Source organism: Oryctolagus cuniculus, chromosome 7, assembly GCF_051225735.1.
Source record: "Oryctolagus cuniculus isolate XC-2025 breed Fujian yellow rabbit chromosome 7, ASM5122573v1, whole genome shotgun sequence".
NCBI classification, from domain to species: Eukaryota; Metazoa; Chordata; class Mammalia; order Lagomorpha; family Leporidae; genus Oryctolagus; species Oryctolagus cuniculus.
The window spans coordinates 90,546,402-90,567,358 of NC_142873.1; the positions used below are offsets into that span (position 1 = coordinate 90,546,402).

At 39.5% G+C, this 20,957-nt stretch overlaps 1 protein-coding gene across 1 annotated transcript in view; it reads right to left on the bottom strand.

Annotated features, from left to right (window-relative positions):
* The window catches only part of ADGRL2 (adhesion G protein-coupled receptor L2), a 689,746-nt gene that overhangs the window by 406,587 nt on the left and 262,202 nt on the right, over window positions 1-20,957 (bottom strand). Inside the window, exon 3 of the mRNA XM_089337145.1 lies at window positions 2,026-2,131. The gene's annotated coding sequence lies outside the window, so the exon portion shown is untranslated. The remainder of the gene's footprint in view (window positions 1-2,025; window positions 2,132-20,957) is intronic.

The following is a 20,957-nucleotide window of genomic DNA, read 5'->3' on the forward strand; positions in this document are numbered from 1 at the left end:
TGTCGTCGGTTTACAACACTGCTTCACAAAGCAAAAATAAAAGGACAAATACAAAAACAACAAAGCAGTTTTTATTTGTTGTGCATCGAATCCCTAAAGGCAAAACTTTTTAATAGTATAAAATTTATATTAAACAGACTACCACTTTCATTCAGGTCTTGAAAAAAATAACACGTCTGGAATTAAAGAGTTTTGCCCGTATTATGATTATTATTACTTCTTTCTTGTCTACATATCAGATTAATATTCTATTTTATTGCCAAGCCAGGTTCTCTTAAGGCTTTCTCTTTTGAAGGGGAGAGTAGGAGAGGGGAGATGATGTTGAAGAGAGAAGGATATCAATCAATAGTTTTTTGCTTATATAGCTGAATCAATGGAATTTTCTTTAAGTTTTTTCTGGAAAGACAGCTGTTGGTATACAGTACAACAGGATATCAAATGAGAAATCTTATAACCCACAACACAGGGGCATGTTCTGAAAAATTAATAAAACTGAAGGGAGAAAGCAAAATGGAGTATATTAGACGTGGGAGTGTGTGTGCGTGTGCGTGTGTGTGTGCGTGTGTGTTTCCTACCTAACACTCCGTTGTTGCTTTCAAGGAGCGCTGAGTGCTTAGGTGCAGTGCACAGGCAGTGCGTGTTGGAAACCGGCTGTGAGTAGTTGAGGTCTCCATGAGAAAGCACGCAATCTGAATCTTACCAAGGCAGGTTTTAATAGGACCGATGATTTTAATAGTCCTTGCTGACATCACTGGCAAATCGGTCTGTTCTGTAACCTTTAAAAAGTGCAGCATATCCCAAAATGAGTTACTTATTAAACAAATGTTCTTTTTTTTTGAGTGCAACTGACCTTTAAATGATTATTTCTCAGCACTTGCCGCATAGAGAATCTCACCTATCACCTTTATACTTTGGATGCGCTACAGTCAGTGGATCCATAACCTTTTCACAACACGTAAGGAACGTGCTGCACAACATGAGATTACAAACGCTAATGAGCACTTTTTCTTTGAAGGGGAAATCTTACCACTTTGATGAAATTGTTACATTACACAGGAGCAGTGTAAAAGGGAAAACTAAATCATTATTTTGATCCATCTGCACCCATTTTATAGCTCAGAGCATCAAAGAGTAAGTTACTGGTAATGACGGTTTCTTCCCTTGGCTTCTGAGGTCGGTATGTGGGTGTGGGTGGGCGGGGTCTGATTTAAACACTGTTATTGTCTTTAGGACCAGGAACTTATAAATATTCACCGGCAATTAGAATTACACCTAAGCGCAACTAGCAGGGTACCCCTGAAGGAAGAGCTTCGCCAACTCCAGAGCAGTGTTCCTGTATCTTGTAAGGGCAGAGATTTTTAAGATTGGGCTTTCCTCTGAAAAACGAGACCGTTGTCAAGAGGTGATGAGTGCGATCAAGATGTGGTCATCCTTAATGAAGTGGCAATGGGAATGATAAGTTGTATTCTCCAGGTGTCCTTGCAAACCTAGCACATACTTGGAAGAGCTCCTGGCTCCTGGGACCGCTTCACATTCGTAAAGGGACAGCCACGTCCCTCCAAGGCCCCGTGGCCTTTTCCTGAGCGGATAACCTCATTGACACTTTCATAGGCCCTCTGAATCCGTTAAAGATTCCGTTAGCCGAAATGCTTTCCCTCGTCAAGGAAAATGATATCCAATCTTGAAAAATTCCAAGACAAAGTTTTTCCATCTGAAAGAAGTTCATGTGTTATGTACCTTTTCCTGTAACGTTGAGGTACAAATACCTGCTTCGGTTCAAGAATAAACATTTTTCTTGCCAAGCTGACCCTATTTTTAAAATATTACATTAGGAAAGTATGGGGCTCTTTAAATTTTTCAATATCAACTGTCTCCAGAATAAAAAGGCATGTTTCACCTGTGTATTTTCTCTTTCCTCTTTTTTCACATCTCTTACCAAGCAAACATACTGCAATGAATTACAGAAATCTGAGAATTTGTCCTTAAATAACGGAAAATATCTGTTTTGAAATCATGCTCACTTACGATTTTCTTTGTGGCTGTGTCCTGGTAATATTTTGTAAAGCATGCGGGGCAGCCACAGGTCTTCATCAGAGAAATGAGAATTATTGTCCTTTGGAAACATTGGGCTCTAAAAGAAAAAAAAAAAACAATAGCAGAGATATGACTTATTTGGCTCTTTTTATTTCAGTTCAGAAAAAGGCAAATCAATTATTTTATTGGCATATAATCACAAAGAAAACACACAGACTTGAGATTAAACCGACTCCCTGTCAAGATTTCCAGGATCTTATCCATTAATTATGGTGGCTGCTGACCAAACTCGAGGGAAAAATCAACAATGCTGGGTAAAATAATCATCAAGGGCTTCCATGTCTGTAAACGATTTAAATTCTTGACGTTGAGTATTTATAGTGAGTGATGCTCCGTTCACATGAACCATATTTCAGGGAGCTCTCGGCACTGCCTGTGTTCAGAAACCCCAGATGCTCCTGACCTTTTCTCGTCCCCACATCGCACGTGGCTTCATCAAGGTCCTCTCCTGTCCCATCGTGACCCTGGAAAACTGTACACCAGCAACACTGGCAGTTTTGCAAGCGTGCATTGGTTTGTGACACCTCTTTGCACTCTTAACAATAGTTCAGCTTGTCTACCCTGTTTGGCCTTTCGCAGGCAGCCTCCATAGTCATGTTTATTTTGCATTTATCAATACAATGTCAAATCAGAGTGGGTTTACCTCCTTGGGGTTAGTGAACCCACCTTGTCTGTGAGCACAGACAGCACTCTGGCCACAGATGTGACTGGTTAACTGTACAAGCAAGGAGGATAAATCCACATAACAATACTTCATTCACCGAGGAAATCTGCAGCGGATTACAGCTTCTCTATGGTTAAGTCTGGTCTTAATTTACTGCTTTTATTCAGTTTTCAACCACAAACGAGCCCCTTATGAGGCATTCACTATGCAGAATTGACAACTCTTTTTATCTACTTGAAAAATATTTTTGGATAATAATTTATGGTTACAAAATATTTTAAGCAGTTTGAATAGTTATATTATATTCTTTCAATGCTTAACGATGCAGTATCCCCTATAAAAATGGAATGCCAGGCAATCTGGTAATTTTACATACAGTATATATAACAACAGAGCAATTTGGCCATATAGAAACAGAAATTTAAAAAAAAAAACCTGCATATTTCATAGGAAGTCTTTTAAAGACTTAAAAAAAAACCTCTTAAATTGCATCTCAGGAGAAAATTAGAGTTCAAAAATAGTGTCCAAAGGCCATACATCTAGGTGAAAAAATAATTTTGGCGAGCACTGTGTTTTATTTATGGGCTATTATGTTTAAAGCGGAATATTTTGAACACTCCTTGGAAGAAAGAAAGCAGCAGTGCTCTTTGAGGACACAAGGGAGAGTTCATATGCTGTTTATATTTTATACATGAAACTAAAATGTGTGAGTATGTTTGTATTTTTTTCACTGTCAAATGTATTCTCTGAATTTATATTCTGAATCAGTGCTGTCTTCCTTTAAAAAAAAATCCACCTGAAGGTGTTCATTGTTACTGGCCATGGAGTGCTTATCAAGGACTGATGGCAGCAACTGGACTATTCTTAAAAAGCACCAGCGGGCTGAGAAAACATCTTACAGCTGGACTAGGTGACAAGTGCCAGGATCAGAGTTTCCGATTGTAGATGTTCGTCTTCTAAGTGCTGCCAACCAGTGACCCTGTAACTGGAAGCGGAACCCAGGTACCTTAGATGCAGCGGATTTTCTAAATGCAAACAACGGAAGCAGGGTGGCTGATGTTCTTTGCGATGATAGAGTTCCTTTGGCATTGCTTTAGATGAACTTAAATGATGAGTACGCAACACTTTGTAACGTTCCTCTTTTGAGCACTTTCAGACTCATTGATACTGAGGGATTCTTCCCATTGCAGAAGAAACTCCCTGTAGATAAACTAAGGAAAACATTCAACTGAGGAACTTGCCTGTTTTCCTCATCAGCCGCTACACTGTGTTGAGCAGGGAATGAGTGTTTGGGGAAAAGCATCCTTGGCATTAACAAGAAAGGACGTGGCTATGGGAAAGGAGACCGCTATGGGATTCTCAAACATATCTTTCTTCAAGTGCCGTATGTAAAGCATATTTAAAAAAAAACCACCCAAACTATGTGTGTGCTTCAGGAGGGGAAATGACATAAATGTGCATTAGAAAAATAATGAACTGTATCACTTTGGTTAGTTAAGCAATTATTGCTTCTTTATGGACTCAAAGGCTGTTGGGTTTTCATCATTAAAACAGGTGGGGTTTGTTGATTGTTGTTGTTGATTCGAAATTTTGCTTTAAAGAATTCTTCCTGTTATCATTCTTGGTATTTTAGATCTTGTCATGTTCTGCCTTTATTCTGGTAGCTAGGTTTCATTACTTTAATAGATGTTCTAATGAAGGTGTAAAAGAAAAGGTTAGAAGAGAGATAAATTAGGCAACAGGAGCATCAGATTCAAATGCCACTTAATATAGTTCTTAAATCACTCACATTAAAATTGTTGTATTAGTAATATTGCAGCTACTTTCTGCTGTATATCACAAACATATTAAACTGTGGATAAGAGCAACTTCAGCAATAGATTACAGGATTTGGAATGATGACAATAGAGAAGAGCCAGCCTTGTCAGTTCAGGCAAAAACCGTTCCTAATCTGCAGCAGTGGGTCCTTGAGCGCAAGATGGCAGAGGAAGATGCGGTGCATTCTCTTGGATCCACTTGGTATCCAAGGCCATAATGTTCCTACACCATTTCCATTATACCCAGTGTGCCTAGCTACTGGTCTCCTTTTTCCTTCCTCTTCCCGGCAAGCTTTATATGTGGAATAAGAGTGAGAGGGTCATTTAACAATGAATTTCCCCATTGTATTACCATTACAAAGCTATCCAGGCTAAATAACTTGTTGTTTTCTAAGTCGCTATGCAATTTCAAGGTTTTAATGGTCGTTAAAATATAATACCCTCTGTCATTTATTTCCTGAAGTGAAAGCTAGTGCCAGCCTTTGGAATTCATGTGAAACAAGTGGTTCAATATGGTTTGAAGAGCGAATGAAAACTTGATAAGCAATTAATCTACTTTGAATGCTTTCTTAATGGTTTGTGCCTTTTCTTACTGACTTTTTTTGAAAAATTCAGATTTATTCAAAAGAAAATCAAATAAAACATACATCCAAATCTTTCTATAGCACATTTTTTTAGAGTGAAACTCACACACTGGGAGGCAGGAAAGATTGAACATTTAAATAATTTAAAAATAAAGGTATTTCTGGTTGAATAGTAGCAACTTGAATCCCCTTCATCGCCAACCCTCCCAACCCTCTGTGCCTTGAAGCTGCAGGGGATGGGAAAGATTTGAAACCGGAAACTGGGTAAATGGGCATAGAGAAGAGGCTAATTTCCTAACAGGATAATCCTGCAACTGACACTTGGTTTGGGAAAAGTTGTCCTTGGCTGACTGCTGACTCACAGAGGCTGAGGCTTAAGAGTAAAGACAAGCCAGAGGCACGAAGGCTTAGCTACAAAAGAGATCACAGTGTGGTTGGTGTATCTGCCAGTCAGTACATCCCCAAGGAGCCTAGCCAGGCTGCAATTCTTCTGACTTAGCAGCGAAGTCCTGTCATCTGAAAGACACTGTACAGACAGAGCAGACCCTTGCTGGGGGATCCTGTGTAACAGACTGAATTAAGACCCAGGAGGAGAAGGACCCAAGGGGTCCAAGGGCAGAGGGAAGGAGAGAAAGGAAGGCATCTCAGTGGTTAGTGTGGCCCAGCACAGATTCATGCAGGGTGTCAAGAGTGGACTGTTAGAGATGAAAAGACCATGGCTCTTCCAACTCAATAGAGATGCATGTCTCTCCCTCAGCAGTGTGGTGCAGGGCACCAATGGCAAATCCAAAGAGACAGAAATCAATGAAAGGTTGAAGAGTTACAGGAGTAAAATTAACAGGGACAGTAACAGAGTCAGAGAGCTTGCTCTTGAGTCAATGCAGGATTCTCTGGAGCTTCTCAGCAGGCGAAGAAACTTTGAGAGATAGATGTTCCTTATAGGAAAATAATAACCATGCCTGCAAGGAAGCATGGGCTCCAACAAGATAATCTATGTGTCCAAGACTGAGTCTCAGATAAAAGCCTTTCTTTCTATTTCTTAGTCAAGGAAGTACTGGGGTTAAAGAAAAACTCTGTAGGATCCTCATTGTTGGATAAGTATGACAAATGCACACACATACAGTTGAATAGTAGCAACTTGAATTTTATATAAATGAATATATATACATGTATATATGCATTTTATTATGTATATGCATACATAGCATATAGTAGTAGCAACTTGAATTCTATATATGCATAATATATGTATATTATATATTTGATGGAACATCAATAAGATTGTGGAAAATTGATACAAGATAAGTTTATTTTGGTGCAAAAGTTTTTGAAATCCATGCATAGGAGAAGTCTTCAAAAAGTTCACGACAAATGAGTATTATGGAAAAACTGTACATAGAGTTCACATTTTTTTGCAGTAACCAAACTTATTTTATAGTTCCATTTTCTATGAACTTGTTGAAGTACCCTTGTACATAAATTAACTACTCGGCTAACACATACATTCTTCACCCAAATACTTACCATAATTAAGAATGGGAACACTGATTGTCAAAGCCCCAAGCTGCCAAACGCTTGCTCAGGTGCCAAGTAGAAACACCTGAAACATGGGAACACCCCACTAAACATTCCAGTATATTCTTGGCACCTCGCAAAGACTGGCCTTGGTTGTGTCTGCTGTATACCCAGTAACCTGGAAAAGTACTACATGCTAATCGTTTGAGTGGGGGTTGTCTCTGACTTGAGTATTGCCAACTAACCCAATTTTAGAATAGCACAAATTTTAATTATATGTTCCATTTAACTGGCACCTGTCCTTGGAGGCTGTCATTAAAATCTAACAAGCTATGATGTGAGAACTATTATTATCTATGATTTATATAGAGGTAAAAATAAATAAGGAGAAGAAGAAAAAAGAAAACAGAGAGAAAGGGTAAGAGGTATAACATACCACTCTTTTCCTGAGTAAGCTGGGAGTAAAAAAATAGAAAGAAAACCTCTTATGTAAAATGCTCTACCCTGATAATGAGTCAGTCTTTAAAACAAGTGCCACCGATTTGTAAATCCTGTATTATTTGGCTTCCACATTTAGACTGTTGAAGAGGAAAAATCTGAGGTGGGAAGAAGTTGAAATTTGGATGAAGTGTTGATGATCATTACTGTTGGCTAGGGGTTACATAGGGGCTCATTACACTGTATCATTTACTTTAGTACAAATTGGTAATTTTTCACAATAGAACATTCAAAGAAATTTAATTTAGAGAAATCTTTAGATACTTGTGCAAATTTATTTGGGCAGGTTAATTCATTTTTATACTGCATCATCTGAACATTAAGACAAGTACAGGACATCTTATATTAATTATACCATTAATACTTTCACTATGGTCTCATTATAACTATACCAAGTTCACCCAGAAATGAGAAGCAAAAATTTCTGTATATTTTTTCTGGTTTCTGCATTCACCGGCATCTTTATATAACAGCCCTAGGTTTCTAGTCTAAATGCCAAATATGCTTCCTCTTTAGACCAAATTTAGCTTTAACTAAAATAATTAGTCCTTGTTCCTAATTCTAATGGAAATGTAAGACACTTAACTATTCAGTGATAGTAACACTATTAGATACTGCTGCTAACAGTGATTTATTTGAAATAATTAGCGGGCTGTTTCTGCTGTAGATACATGCAAATTTGTCCGAAACCAAAGGCAAAACAATAATAAAAACTATTACCTTTTAACCTTTCCATGAATTTAAATAAAAAATGTGCACTGGAATTACACATTAAAAAGACCTTTTAAGCTTGGAAGAATATTTTACACTCATCTGTACTTCATCAGACAGGTTCATGACCTCAATAGAATTACTATAGCTCCTGCAATTTTTAAACCAGCATAGAGGAGGACACAAAATGCTATTTTATAATTAGAAAATTTTACTAGAATTGACAGAAATAGGAAAACACTTCAGGATTGAGTATGTGCTCTGAAATTAGCACATATAAAACTGAAGATGGTGACCGAATTGAATTTTTTTCACTATAGGTACTTGAAACAGAAGCAACTAAAGAGAGCTAAACATAATACTGCAGTTTTATGTCTAAAGTAAGGAAATTAAGGGTCAGTCTCTACTTTGCACTTGGAGGTACACACATAAGCTGTAGTCTACAATACTCTAAGTTGCATGGTGGTGACAACAATATATCATGTTTCTTATTCAAATTTTTTCCTCACTAAATGGTGTCTGTTTTGGAAGTGTCCTAGTGTTCGTTTTTCCCCAGCCTTCCTACTGCTATCCTGTTGAATGACACTGCATGAAAGCCATTACTATTCAGGGCATCACTGCTAGCAGAGGTCCCACGGACGCAATGAGGTAAGTCCAGTTGCATCTCCATCACTCAGCCTGAGAAAATTTCATCCGCAGAGCTGATTCATGCTACTTCTTTGGATCTGCTACAGGCAGCACAATAAGGGATGAATGAAATAAGCACTCAGCAGCTGAATGCCCTTAAAGACCACTTGGGAACTTTATTTGGTGCCAAATAAAGTGACCTGCCAGTGTCAGCTGCGGGAAGCATATTGTACTGGGCTCTGCAGTCTGCCCCAGTTGCCTATTCATTTCTGAGGAAATTTTCAGGTATTGAATTTTAATCCATGATGGCCAATTATAATTTGGGACCCTTTTACATTAGAGGCTGGGCTTTACCCCATTTGGCAATTAAGTCAGAGCTGCCTAATACATGATTTTAATTTCCGGAAAGCAGGTGCTTCATTTGGTCAGTCACCAAGCTCTGATTTTCCTTCCTTCTGTAGCTTAAACCATGTTCGTTTTCATACCCCATCTCCTCCCTCCCCCACCCCTGCCTGTAAGTATTCAGTGCATGTTAGATGGTTTTCCTGCTTAAGTCTATAGGGATTCCCATAGGTGTCTTTAAAAAACGCTTACGTCTTTTAAAAAATTCATTCTGTAGGTGCCTGTTTGATCTCCACGGTGTAATAACTTACTACATGACTTTTTAAAGTAATCTGAATAAAGGCATGTTTACAACATTATCTGACACTTGCAATTATGAAGCAGATTCCCCAGAAATGGTTACTGTTAACTTGTCTCCTGTTTTCATCAATTTAATTACAGAACTTCCTAAAACAAAACAAAACAAAATGAAACAAAACAAAACAAAAAACTGCTGTTTGATTTTAAGGCTCTGTGTTTTCTCCAGAGTCTTTTGTTACTCAAAGCAACTATAAAAGGGGCACTTCATAAGGAAGGTAAATATGAGTCCTCAAGTATAACGTTCTGATTTAGAGGCAAATATTATATCCATCAAGTCTTGTCTAAAATGAAATTCCCTTTCCGCAGATATGTGCTAAGACGATATGGTCTTACCCTCCAGGACAACTTTGTGCAAGATGAGCTAGTACCAATAGAGCTAGTAGAGAGCAAACTGGGAAACCAGATCTCTGTCTGTGCCAATGATGACAGCCTCTCTCTCTTCCACTGTTGTGAATGGGATGCCTCCTTCACTATGTCCATTCCCATCTATGAATTATAAAATGTTATCCAAATATTATTGCTTTGATGACTACTAATAGTGTTACATCTTAACTCTGGTCATCATAGAAAGACCTCAGTCATTGGTGAAGAGGTGAGTAGAGAGAAGAATCAAAGAAACAGAGTGGAAAAAAGGAAAAAAAAAGTTGCGAAGAATAAGGAGAGGGGCCAGCATTGTGCCGCAGCGGGTCAAGAGATTGCTTGTGATGCCAGCATCCTATAGGGGCACCTGTTTGAGTCCTGGCTGTTCCACTTTTGATTCACCTCTCTGCTAATATGCCCGGGAGGCCAAGGTGCTTGGGCCTCTGCCACTCATGTGGGAGACTCAGCCGAAGTTCCAGTTTCCTGGTTTTGGCCTGGCCCAGCTCTGGCTCTTGTGGCCATCTGGAGCGTGGACCAGAGGATGGAGGATCTTGATCTCTCTCTGTGTCTCTGCCTCTTGGTAACTCTGGCTTTCATATAAATAAATAAATAAATAAATCTTTTAACAAAAGATAAAGAAAAAAAGGAAAGGGGAAAAGGGTGCTTCAGTTGAGGACTGCTTGAATGCTATTATCAATTTTATTAATCTGCTCATCTTCTGGCTGTCTTTTGCAGGCTGAGGCAGCAAATTCCTCTGCTATCTATCTGGACTCTCCTGAATGCTATCACATAATTAGCTGGAGGTTAGCAAAACCTGATGGCCTGTAATGGGCCCAAAGGCAAATGTTTCTTATAAAAAAAGCCAAATAACCAAATTCTGGCTTTGAAAAATACTTTGTTGCCTAGCAAAGGATTTTCTGAATAATTCATTTGAAGAATTAGTGATCCTAGAACATTAAAATATGATTTGATTAAAATATGTGAACATATATTTGGTAGTTGTATTGATCAGCTTTTCATCACTATAATAAATACCAGAGACAAGCTACTTATGAAGGAAGGAGGTTTATTTGGACTCCAGATTTTGGAGGTCCCTAGTTGATATAGGTGAGCTCCATTGGTTGGCTGGCTGCTAAGACTGGAAGATGGCAGAGGAAGAATGTATGTAGAAGAGAGCCAGGAAGCACAGCAAATGGCTGGGGCCACTTTTTTCCTAAGGTTTATTTATTTACTTGAAAGACTGAGTGACACAGAGAGATCTTCCATCTACTGATTCACTCCCCAAATGGCTACACTGGATGGCACTGGGCCAGGCCAGTGGCTTAACCCAGTGTACCATAATCCCTCCCTGCCAAAAACAAGCAGTCAAACAAATAAACAAACAAAAACTCAGCCTTTATAACCAACTGCAAGAACTGCCTGCAGAGGGTATGCGCAAATGACTTAAAGACCTCCCACTTGGTCTACTTTCTGGTCACCATAGTAGACCAAGCCTCTGCCCTCCCAGAACAACCCACCCATGACTTTGGGATTTAAGTGTCTGCATGAGTTTGGAAACCAAATCCTGCTCAAGCCACAGCAGTAGTTTTTCTGAAGCAATAATCCAAGACACATCCATGTCATAATAGATACTAGCTTTTGCTTCCTTTTAAAATGAATGTTCTCATCAAATACATTGTCAAACACTGTAAGTCATATTTGCCCTTGAAGTGAGTAACAATTCTCATTACAGTATCAGAGACAATGAGAAGTCCAGCAGTGGAAAAAATCTGCCTGGTTTTGTTGAATCTAGCATTTTACAAAATAATTTGGCTATGAGACTTTCTGCCCTTAAAACACTATTAATAACTTGCATTTTCCAGAACAGTTATAAAGAAGTATTTAACAGCAATAATATTTATGATCTTACTGTTGCTTTCACTGTTTTGAAAAGTGGAAATAGCTGACGTGCATGGTAGGTATCATCTTTGGGACCTGTAGTATTAGAGTTTAATATGTCTAGTTAATTAAATTGAAAATGAGATTTATACTATATGATGCTGTTCATTTTGATGACATCTTTTTTTCTATATTCCCCTCTATTGGCCTTTAAAGCACTTGAAGGGCTGGGTCCATGTTTTGATTTCCATTTTATCTGAGAAGCTGCCCAATGCTTGACACACTATGAGCATTCAATAAACAGATAAGCATTTATTTGAATGAGTAAATGAACACTTAATAGCCATCTCTTAAGCTGTAGATATACCCACATTAGAATGTGGGCATACATAAATAATGCTTGATCTAAATGTAAAAATAATAGAAATAAAAATGGGACTAAATTGAACTGGTCTTTAATAGCTATGTCCAAGGCCAATAAATTCCTTACCAATTATTCTATTGTCTGATGCTTCATTGCTCCTGTTAGCTGGTCTATTTGAAGTCAATGTCCATTCTATTCTATAATTTTTCAATTTGCTCTGAAGTCTTTAAATCTTCAATTACTTTCCAATAGCTATTTCTTACTTGCCATTTACTTTTTGTTGGATGACTTTTTAAAAGCAAAACTAACAGTGAACTTCATAGACCATAAGATGCCCTGAAAAGGCAGTTAGTCCTGGAGGTGAAGAGCATATGGTGCAGAAGTATGATTTTTGAATTCATTCAACAAATACTTATTGAGCACTTAGTCTATGCTGGGCATACTACATAAAGTAATTGAAGGTCAACCAAAAATAGGAAATGGTCATAGTATAGACAGAATTAAAGATTATCAAAATTTCATCCCCTCTAGATTCATTTTATGCTCTCAAATGACAATATTTTTAAAGTGATGGTTTGATCTATAAATTGTTTATCCATCCTATTATGAGGTGCTTTTACATAGGTTGATCTTTTCTACCTTGACAATGCTGCCAAGTTTTCTAAAATAGCATAATATTTTATAGACTAGGACAAACAAGATGATTCTGTCACATAAACTGTAAAGTAATTTTGGCTTTCTGAAATAAAAGTAATAATTGTTTAAAAGTCCACCCAAAAAGTGGGTTTGACTAAGGACTGGCAGTCTATGCCCTGCAGGTCATATCAGGCCTATACATGTTTTTGTAAATGATGCTTTACTGGGACACAGCCACGTCTATTTACTTACTTGCTGTTTGCTTGCATGGTCCAGGATTGGGTGGTTGCAACAGGCACTGTGTGATCTGTAAAGCTGGAAATATTCGCTATCTGTACCTTTACAGAAGTAATGTGCTGAGTCTTTTTCTAGATAGTATTTGGTGATTTGGGCTAGAGCAAAATAGTAATTTGAGTGAGAACAAAATGATTGATAACTAAAAAGAAATTCAATATCTCCCTGTGGATATGATTTTATTTCTATATTTGAATAGGATGTGAATATTATTCTGGGAATTTTTATCTAATAAAAGTAATATTCTCTACTCTGAAGGATATTAAAGATCTGAATCAGTAGCAATGGGAGTTCCAAGTAAGTTTTCAGTGCTGGTCTTTGTTTAATATCTATTAAGTGCAGCCATGAAAAACTAGGATGTCTAACTTTTCTGGCAATGTATTTTATGCTGAGAACACAGCGTTTGTCTCTGAAGGTAGTTTATTTCAGTAGATTTTGTAGCCAGGCTATCAGAAAGTCTAAATAATACTATTTTCCATATGTTCATTTCTTGTATAGTCTCTTCCTACACAAAATAGGGCTAACTCGTGTAACCAGTGGGGTAGTGCAGAAATTATAATTATAAAGAGTAACTTTTTTTTTTTTTGACAGGTAGAGTGGACAGTGAGAGAGAGAGACAGAGAGAAAGGTCTTCCTTTTCCTTTGGTTCACCCCCCAAGTGGCCGCTGCGGCTGGCACACCACGCTGATCTGAAGCTAGGAGCCAGGTGCTTCTCCTGGTCTCCCATGCAGGTGCAGGGCCCAAGCATCCTCCACTGCATTCCCAGGCCATAGCAGAGAGCTGGCCTGGAAGAGGGGCAACCGGGACAGAATCCTGGGTGCCGGCGCCGGAGGCGGAGGATTAGCCTATTGAGCCATGGCACTGGCCAAGGAGTAACTTCTGAGCGTAGGCATAGAAGATGCTGTGACTTCTGTCTTCCTTCGAAGGAGCCAGCTGCTGTGTTGAGAGGACACCCAATCAGCTTTTTGGAAAGGTCCTACAACAAGGAACTGAGTTTTCTGCCACCAGCCAAGGAGAAACTGAGGCATCCTACCAACGTGCGAGTGAGTGAGACGTCCCAGAAATATAACTTCAAGTCCTAAACAATCTCTGTTGGATCTCCTGCTGCCATCTTGATGACAATCTCATAAGAGACCTTGAGCCAGAACACCCAGTTACACAATCTCTGACCCACAGAATTTATAAGATAATAAATGTTTACTGTTTTAAGTCAATAATTTTTAGGGTCATTTGTTACAAGCAATAGCTAGTAGGTTATATAGAAAGTTGATTCTGATGTTGTGTTTGAACCCTGGATTTCTCGTTTGTTAGATGTGCGACCTTGGGCAGATTACTTAATCATGTTACTTAGTTTTCTCGTGTGAAAAAATTGGTATATGATTGTCTCTGTCTCTCAGAACTGTTGTGAGAAACTCAATGAGGAAATGGATGAAAAGCTCTCCGGACATTTAGTAATTAGTAAGTAAATGTTAACAATTACACACATTTACTATTGTTAAAACTGACTCCTAGTACTCACATAGAATTCTCTGAAAAAAAATTTTGATGACGTAAGTGATCATACAGCAGAATTTTAAGGGACTTTTATGCTACTTCCTAAAATTTATACAACTTAGAAGACCTAAAATGAATGTGATACAATAGTAAAGCAAGTAATTAATAGAAGAAGCAGTCAGCCTACCTACAAATAAGATATGTATCACTGAGTATTGTACTAAGTATTAACAATAGAGGATGGAGAACAGACTTCTATCCAAGAGCGTAACTATAGACTAACCCCAGCCACAAATTTTTAAAAAATGAAATGACGAGGCCGGCGCCGCGGCTCACTAGGCTAATCCTCCGCCTTGCGGCGCCGGCACACCGGGTTCTAGTCCCGGTCGGGGCGCCGGATTCTGTCCCGGTTGCCCCTCTTCCAGGCCAGCCCTCTGCTGTGGCCAGGGAGTGCAGTGGAGGATGGCCCAGGTGCTTGGGCCCTGCACCCCATGGGAGACCAGGAGAAGCACCTGGCTCCTGGCTCCTGCCATCGGATCAGCGCGGTGCACCGGCCACATCGCGCTGGCCGCGGCGGCCATTGGAGGGTGAACCAACAGCAAAAGGAAGACCTTTCTCTCTGTCTCTCTCTCTCACTGTCCACTCTGCCTGTCAAAAAAAAAAAAAAAAAAAGAAATGACGAATGTAAATTTTGGTCTAATTTACCAGTTTTTGGTAAAAATAAAAGATAAATAGCAAAATAATATGGTTCTTTGCAGATTGTTTGAGTTATCTAACCCTTCTTTAATCCAAGGGATTATTGAACAAAACCAATGTTCATTCAAAAACACTTACGAAATCTGTTGTGGATTACCAATATCATCAGTTAAACCTGTTTCAAATTTATTGCTTTCATTCAGGTTAAATAATAAAAGGGTCCATTTGTCCCACCACATGTATATACACGAATTTAGCTTTCATCATCCTCTACAAGTTTAATCCGGTGATTTATGTTTTTTAACGCATATTCAGGGAATCTGTTGGAGAAACTCATCCAGACAGACAAAGGAGCTAGATAGGATTAATAGGATGTGTGCAGGATATAAAACTGGTGGATTCACTTCAGAGTGAGTTAAAAAGAGAAAAAGAATGTAGCACTGTAGCCCTCCTTGAGGTTCTAATCATTTTAATGACTTTAGCAAAAGAGAACAGGATAAGGTCAAGAAAGTTCAGAGACAATGATCCCTGTTTCTAGAAATACATTACGTGGAAGAAAAGCCATTGCTTCAGCGGTTCTATTTTTAACAGTGGAAAACACCACTATATTTTTCTTAGAGAAAATCTGCCTTCTATTTAAGTCATCAAATTAATGGTTAAATTTGAGGTTTCAGAATTCACGATTTTCTTTGTGAAGCTGTTGTATTTCACTTTATACCACAAGCAGCAGCGAAAACTAAGGAGAAAATGGGCAGGTTGAGTTTTGGAAAAAAAATGCTTTACAGCAATGCAATATATTACTTTGAGATCCTCAGATAGAAAGTTCTCAGATACACGGAAATACTATGATTTATCTTGTTATTGATGACTTTGAACATTTAAACACATTCAGTTTAAGGCTTGCAGGAATAAAGTATTGGAATAAGGTAATGAAAAATCTCATTTTCCCAGTAGAGTGAAGTCCATTCCACTCTATCAGATATTTTTTTCCAATGACGTTCTAATCTTTACACATAGTAACAGCTTCCTCTTTTTTTTTAACGATTATTTGGCTTAGTGTAAAAAATATTTTAACAAATATGCTCTTTTCTATTCTTTCCAAACAAAGGGCAAATGGAGACTTGACAAGCATATTTTAGTGCTTCTTTGAACTCAATAGGTAATTCTAAGTATTTCCAACCCTCATTTTGTTATAACTTCTATGGTTTAATAGAACATCTTGGGCCATAAAGTGTTTTGTGTTCATTAACTTTTAAAGAGGAAAAGAAATGCTATCTAATTACAAGCATTTGGGACAGAATATCAAATGTTCTACATACATCCCTGATTCTATGCATGATATAGACCATACGAGAAAATGGGAGGTGGAACTCTCTGTGATGATGGAGTTGTTCTGTTCCAGTGTTGTCCAGTTCTGGAACCACCAGTTACATGTGGCTATTGAACACTTAAAATTTGGTTAGTGCAAATGAAGCACTTAATTCTTCATTTTACTTAATTTAAATTTAAGTGATTTATGCTGCCAGTGGCCACCATACTGGTGAGTGCAAGAGTAGATAATATATGACTAGATTTTCAAAATAGGCAACTGATTACTTTCATTTTAAGATTTTGCCACTCTTTCCCCATATCACTAATATCTAAAAAAGAGCAATCTCTGGATTATTTTTAAATATCATAAAGTTAAGCATGCTAGGGAATATCTGCCTCTTGAAGTATTGTCCATGCATGGATACTACAAATTTAACTAGGCTAGCTTGCATGAAGCTGAGACACTTAGATGATAATTAATTTAAATTTAATTATTTCAAATTTATGACTTACTAACAAATACATTTCTTTCTTGCCTCAACACCATGATTAGCTTGAAATGTCTTCAAAGTTTCATTAAGAATTATTTTCAGGGGGCTGGTGCTATAGTGTAGCAGGTAAATCCACTGCCTGCAGAGCTGGCATTGCACAGGGGTGCTGGTTTGAGTCCTGGTTCTTTGGCTTATGATCCAGCTCCCCACTAATGCAACAGGAAATGCAATGGAGGATGGCCCAAGTGCTTGGACCCCTGCACCCACATGGGAGACCCGGATGAAGCTCCTGGCTCCTGGCTTCAGAGCTCCACCCATTGCAGCCATTTGAAGGGTGAACCTGCAAATGGAAGACCTCTCTCTGTGTCTCTGTGTCTCTCTGTAATTCTGCCTTTCAAATAAGTAAATAAATATTAAAAAAAAGAAAAAATTATTTTCAGAATAAAATGCTATCAGTTCATAACATTAAGCTTGATAGAGTCATCAGCCAGGCTCAAATAAGTTAACCCTTTCCTTTTCTACCTTCCTTAGAGTTTCCAACAGAAAAATTCGTATTCGCTTGGAGCAGAAGGACCCTTTACCCCAGGCAAAATACACCTCAGACTACCTAGTATAATATTATTTTAAACGTTGCTTATGTGATGATTTCAGTTCTAAATATATTTGTAGAGTAAAGATCCTAGTAGCATAGGGGAAATCTTAGAGCACAAGAACATTTTCAAGAGATTCTTAAATTTTCTATAATTGGTTTATGTTAATATATATTTTAGTCTTATCACTTAAACTGTGAAATTTCTTTTTTTAAGTGTATTTATTTAATTTGAAAGGGAAAATTAAAGAGAGGGGAAAGAGAGAGAGAGGTCACTCATTCAGTGTTTCTCTCTCCAAATGCCTGGAATAGCCAGGGCTGGGGCAATCTGAAGCTAGGAACCTAAAGCCAGAGACTCCGTCCTGCTCTTCTACATGTTTGTCAGGAACCCAAGTACTTGAGTCATCATCTGCTGCTTCCCAGGGTGCATTAGAGCAGGAAGCTGCATGAGAAATGAGGGAGGGGGGCCTCGATCCCAGACACTCTGGTATGGGATGTGGGTGTCTCAAGGGGCGGTGTAACCTGCTGTGCCACAGCACACGCCCCAAGTTGTGAAATTGTTAGAACAACAATTTATTCTTTCCTAGTCTAACATGGTATGTTATTACAGAATTATGTATAGACATTTGGATTCAGGTTTGTTTTCGTTTGTTTGCTTCCAGTTACATGGATAATGTCATTCTCATCTTCTGGTAAGTTATGTGATTGACAAAAGTCAATCAGGAACAACCTAATGGCAACTGATGCATGTTTGTGGACACAAGAATGCTTCCAGAAGTCATAGAACATCCTGCAGTTTCCTCCAATGACTTCCCATATGAAAATTTATTTTATGCTTATATGAATTTATATGTTACCCAAACCATAGAGTGTGCAATCTTTCAGTATTACAGATTCCACATTTTTCTTTCTCAGTTTACAGTTCACGGGTTACCCTGCCCATAAACCTCTACACAAAGCTGCACAGTATCTCGACTATTCCAGCCCCAAGTCTATTCGGCACTGCTTGTCAATCACATCACCTTCCACGATACTTCACTGCACACAAATCAAGTTTGAGTCGAGTCTACTTCTAATCAATAGATCCTTATAGATTGTTTTAGTGTACCTAAATCACTTCCCAGAAAATATCTCGCCATCTCATTTCTAATGGGAAAACATCAGATGAGATTTCAGTCTGGGCCACCGAAGAAGAAAGGCTAATGTACTCTTCTGGTCCACCAGGACCTGAACTCCATGCAGTTCTTACATGCTATGGGAAACAGGGTTCTCACAAGTCACGGACGCCCACACACCAGGAGCATATTAACTGGGGCAGTGTGGAATGACAGAAGATGGCTGGAGGACGCACAGGCTGCAGGTTGTTTCCTCTCTGTAGAGGACTTCTGCATTGTCCGGAACCTCTGCCGTGCAGTCCAGGGAAGCAAGTACTGAAAGCAGGAGTGTCTCCTTGAAACCAAGCTGCCTGGAAAACTTTGTTCTCTCTTTAGCATATAAACAGCAAATGTGGCTACTTATGTTGCCTTGAATACTCTGACAACACAGTCTGAGATTAGCCCATTGTCCAAAGACATTCACTGCTCTAATAAGATAGTTAACTAGTATATTAAGCAGCCCTTTGTTTGTTTGTCTATTTATTTATTTTTAATAACTTTTCCTGTTCTGTAGTTAGCAAGAGTTGTGACAATATTTGTAATTATTTGTTGGACTTGCCTGCTGAGAAAATATTGTCATTCATATAATCTTATTTAATGTTCAGAGTAACACAATGAAAGAATTAGCGCTTTCCTAAATCCTAGTCAGGGGCCGACGCCGTGGCTCACTAGGCTAATCCTCTGCCTGCAGCGCCAGCACCCTGGGTTCTAGTCCCCATTGGGGCACCAGTTCTGTCCCGGTTGCTCTTCTTCCAGTCCAGCTCTCTGCTGTGGCCCAGGAGGGCAGTGGAGGATGGCCCAAGTGCTTGGGTCCCTGCACCCGCATGGGAGACTGGGAGGAAGCACCTGGCTCCTGGCTTCGGATCGGCACAATGCCAGCCGTAGTGGCCATTTGGGGAGTGAACCAATGGAAGGAAGACCTTTCTCTCTGTCTCTCTTCCACTGTCTAACTCTGTCTATCAAAAAAAAGAAAAAAAAAGAAAGAAAAGAAAAAAATCCTAGTCAGGAGGCTGAGGTTAAGAGCCTTTCACATCTTTGAGAGTTGGATCTTTCCCGAAGGGCAGAAGATTCCAGAACCCCCTTCTCCACTTTAGGATACAAAAACTTCACTGTTTACATGCACTAATTTATTCTTTTGACATCTGAAAAGATAATTTAGTTCTGAAAAGTAATGAGTTTGGGCTTAGGCGATTTTCAGAACTATAGCTTTTTTTTTTTTTTTTTTTTTTTTTGACTGGCAGAGTGGACAGTGAGAGAGAGAGAGACAGAGAGAAAGGTCTTCCTTTTGCTGTTGGTTCACCCTCCAATGGCTGCCATGGCTGTGGCCGGCGCACCGTGCTGATCCGATGGCAGGAGCCAGGTGCTTCTCCTGGCCTCTCATGGGGTGCAGGGCCCAAGCACTTGGGCCATCCTCCACTGCACTCCCGGGCCACAGCAGAGAGCTGGCCTGGAAGAGGGACTACCGGGATAGAATCTGGTGCCCTGACCGGGACTAGGACCCAGTGTGCTGGCACCGCTAGGTGGAGGATTAGCCTATTGAGCCGCGGCACCGGCCTAGAACTATAGCATTTTCAGGCCTACTTCGAGCTGGAGGTGCTGCATCTTGCATAATTCTAAGCTCTTCTTAGGTTAGGGTAGACAGTACTGAAAGACATTCTCTTCTAAAATTTTGCTAGGTAGGGCCAGTGCTGTGGCACAGTGGGTTAACACCCTTGCCTAGGGCACTGGCATCCCATATGGGCGCTGGTTCGAGACCCGGTTGCTCTGCTTCCAATCCAGCTCTCTGCTGTGGCCTGGGAAGGTGGTGGAAGATGGTCCAAGTCCTTGGGCCCTGCACCCGCGTGGGAGACCCGGAAGAAGTCCTGGCTCCTGGCTTCGGATCGGCTCAGCACCAGCCCTTGCGGCTAACTGGGGGGTGAACCATCGGATGGAAGACCTCTCTCTCTCTCTCTCTCTCTCTGCCTCTCCTCTCTCTGTGTAACTCTGACTTTCAAGTGAATAAATAAATCTTAAAAAATTTTTTTTTGCTAGAGCAAGACATCTATACCTGAGTCAATTTTTGTCCTCAGTATCCCCTGAGAGCACTTTCTTGACTGTGGTGGGCAGTCTCCAAGATGATTCCAATGATCCCTTCCTCCCGGTGTTTATCCCTTCCTTCCTTTTGGGTATGGGCTGCACCTAGTGATTTGCTTCTAGTAGACAGAAAGAATATGTAAAAGAGCTTGCAGGTCACTTCTGAGATTGGATAACGAAGCATCTGCCTTCTGCTTTGCCCACTCTTGCTCTGTTGCTTGCTTATTCAGGTGGAAGCCAACTACCATTCTCTTGGCCTCCCTATGGAGAGATCCATGTGGCAATGAACTGAAGGACATTCCAGCCCTAAGTTAGTGAGACATTGAAGCATTTAGTCCAACAACTAATAAAAAACTGAATCTTGTCAACTACCATTTATGTGGGTTTAGGAGTGGATCCTCCTCC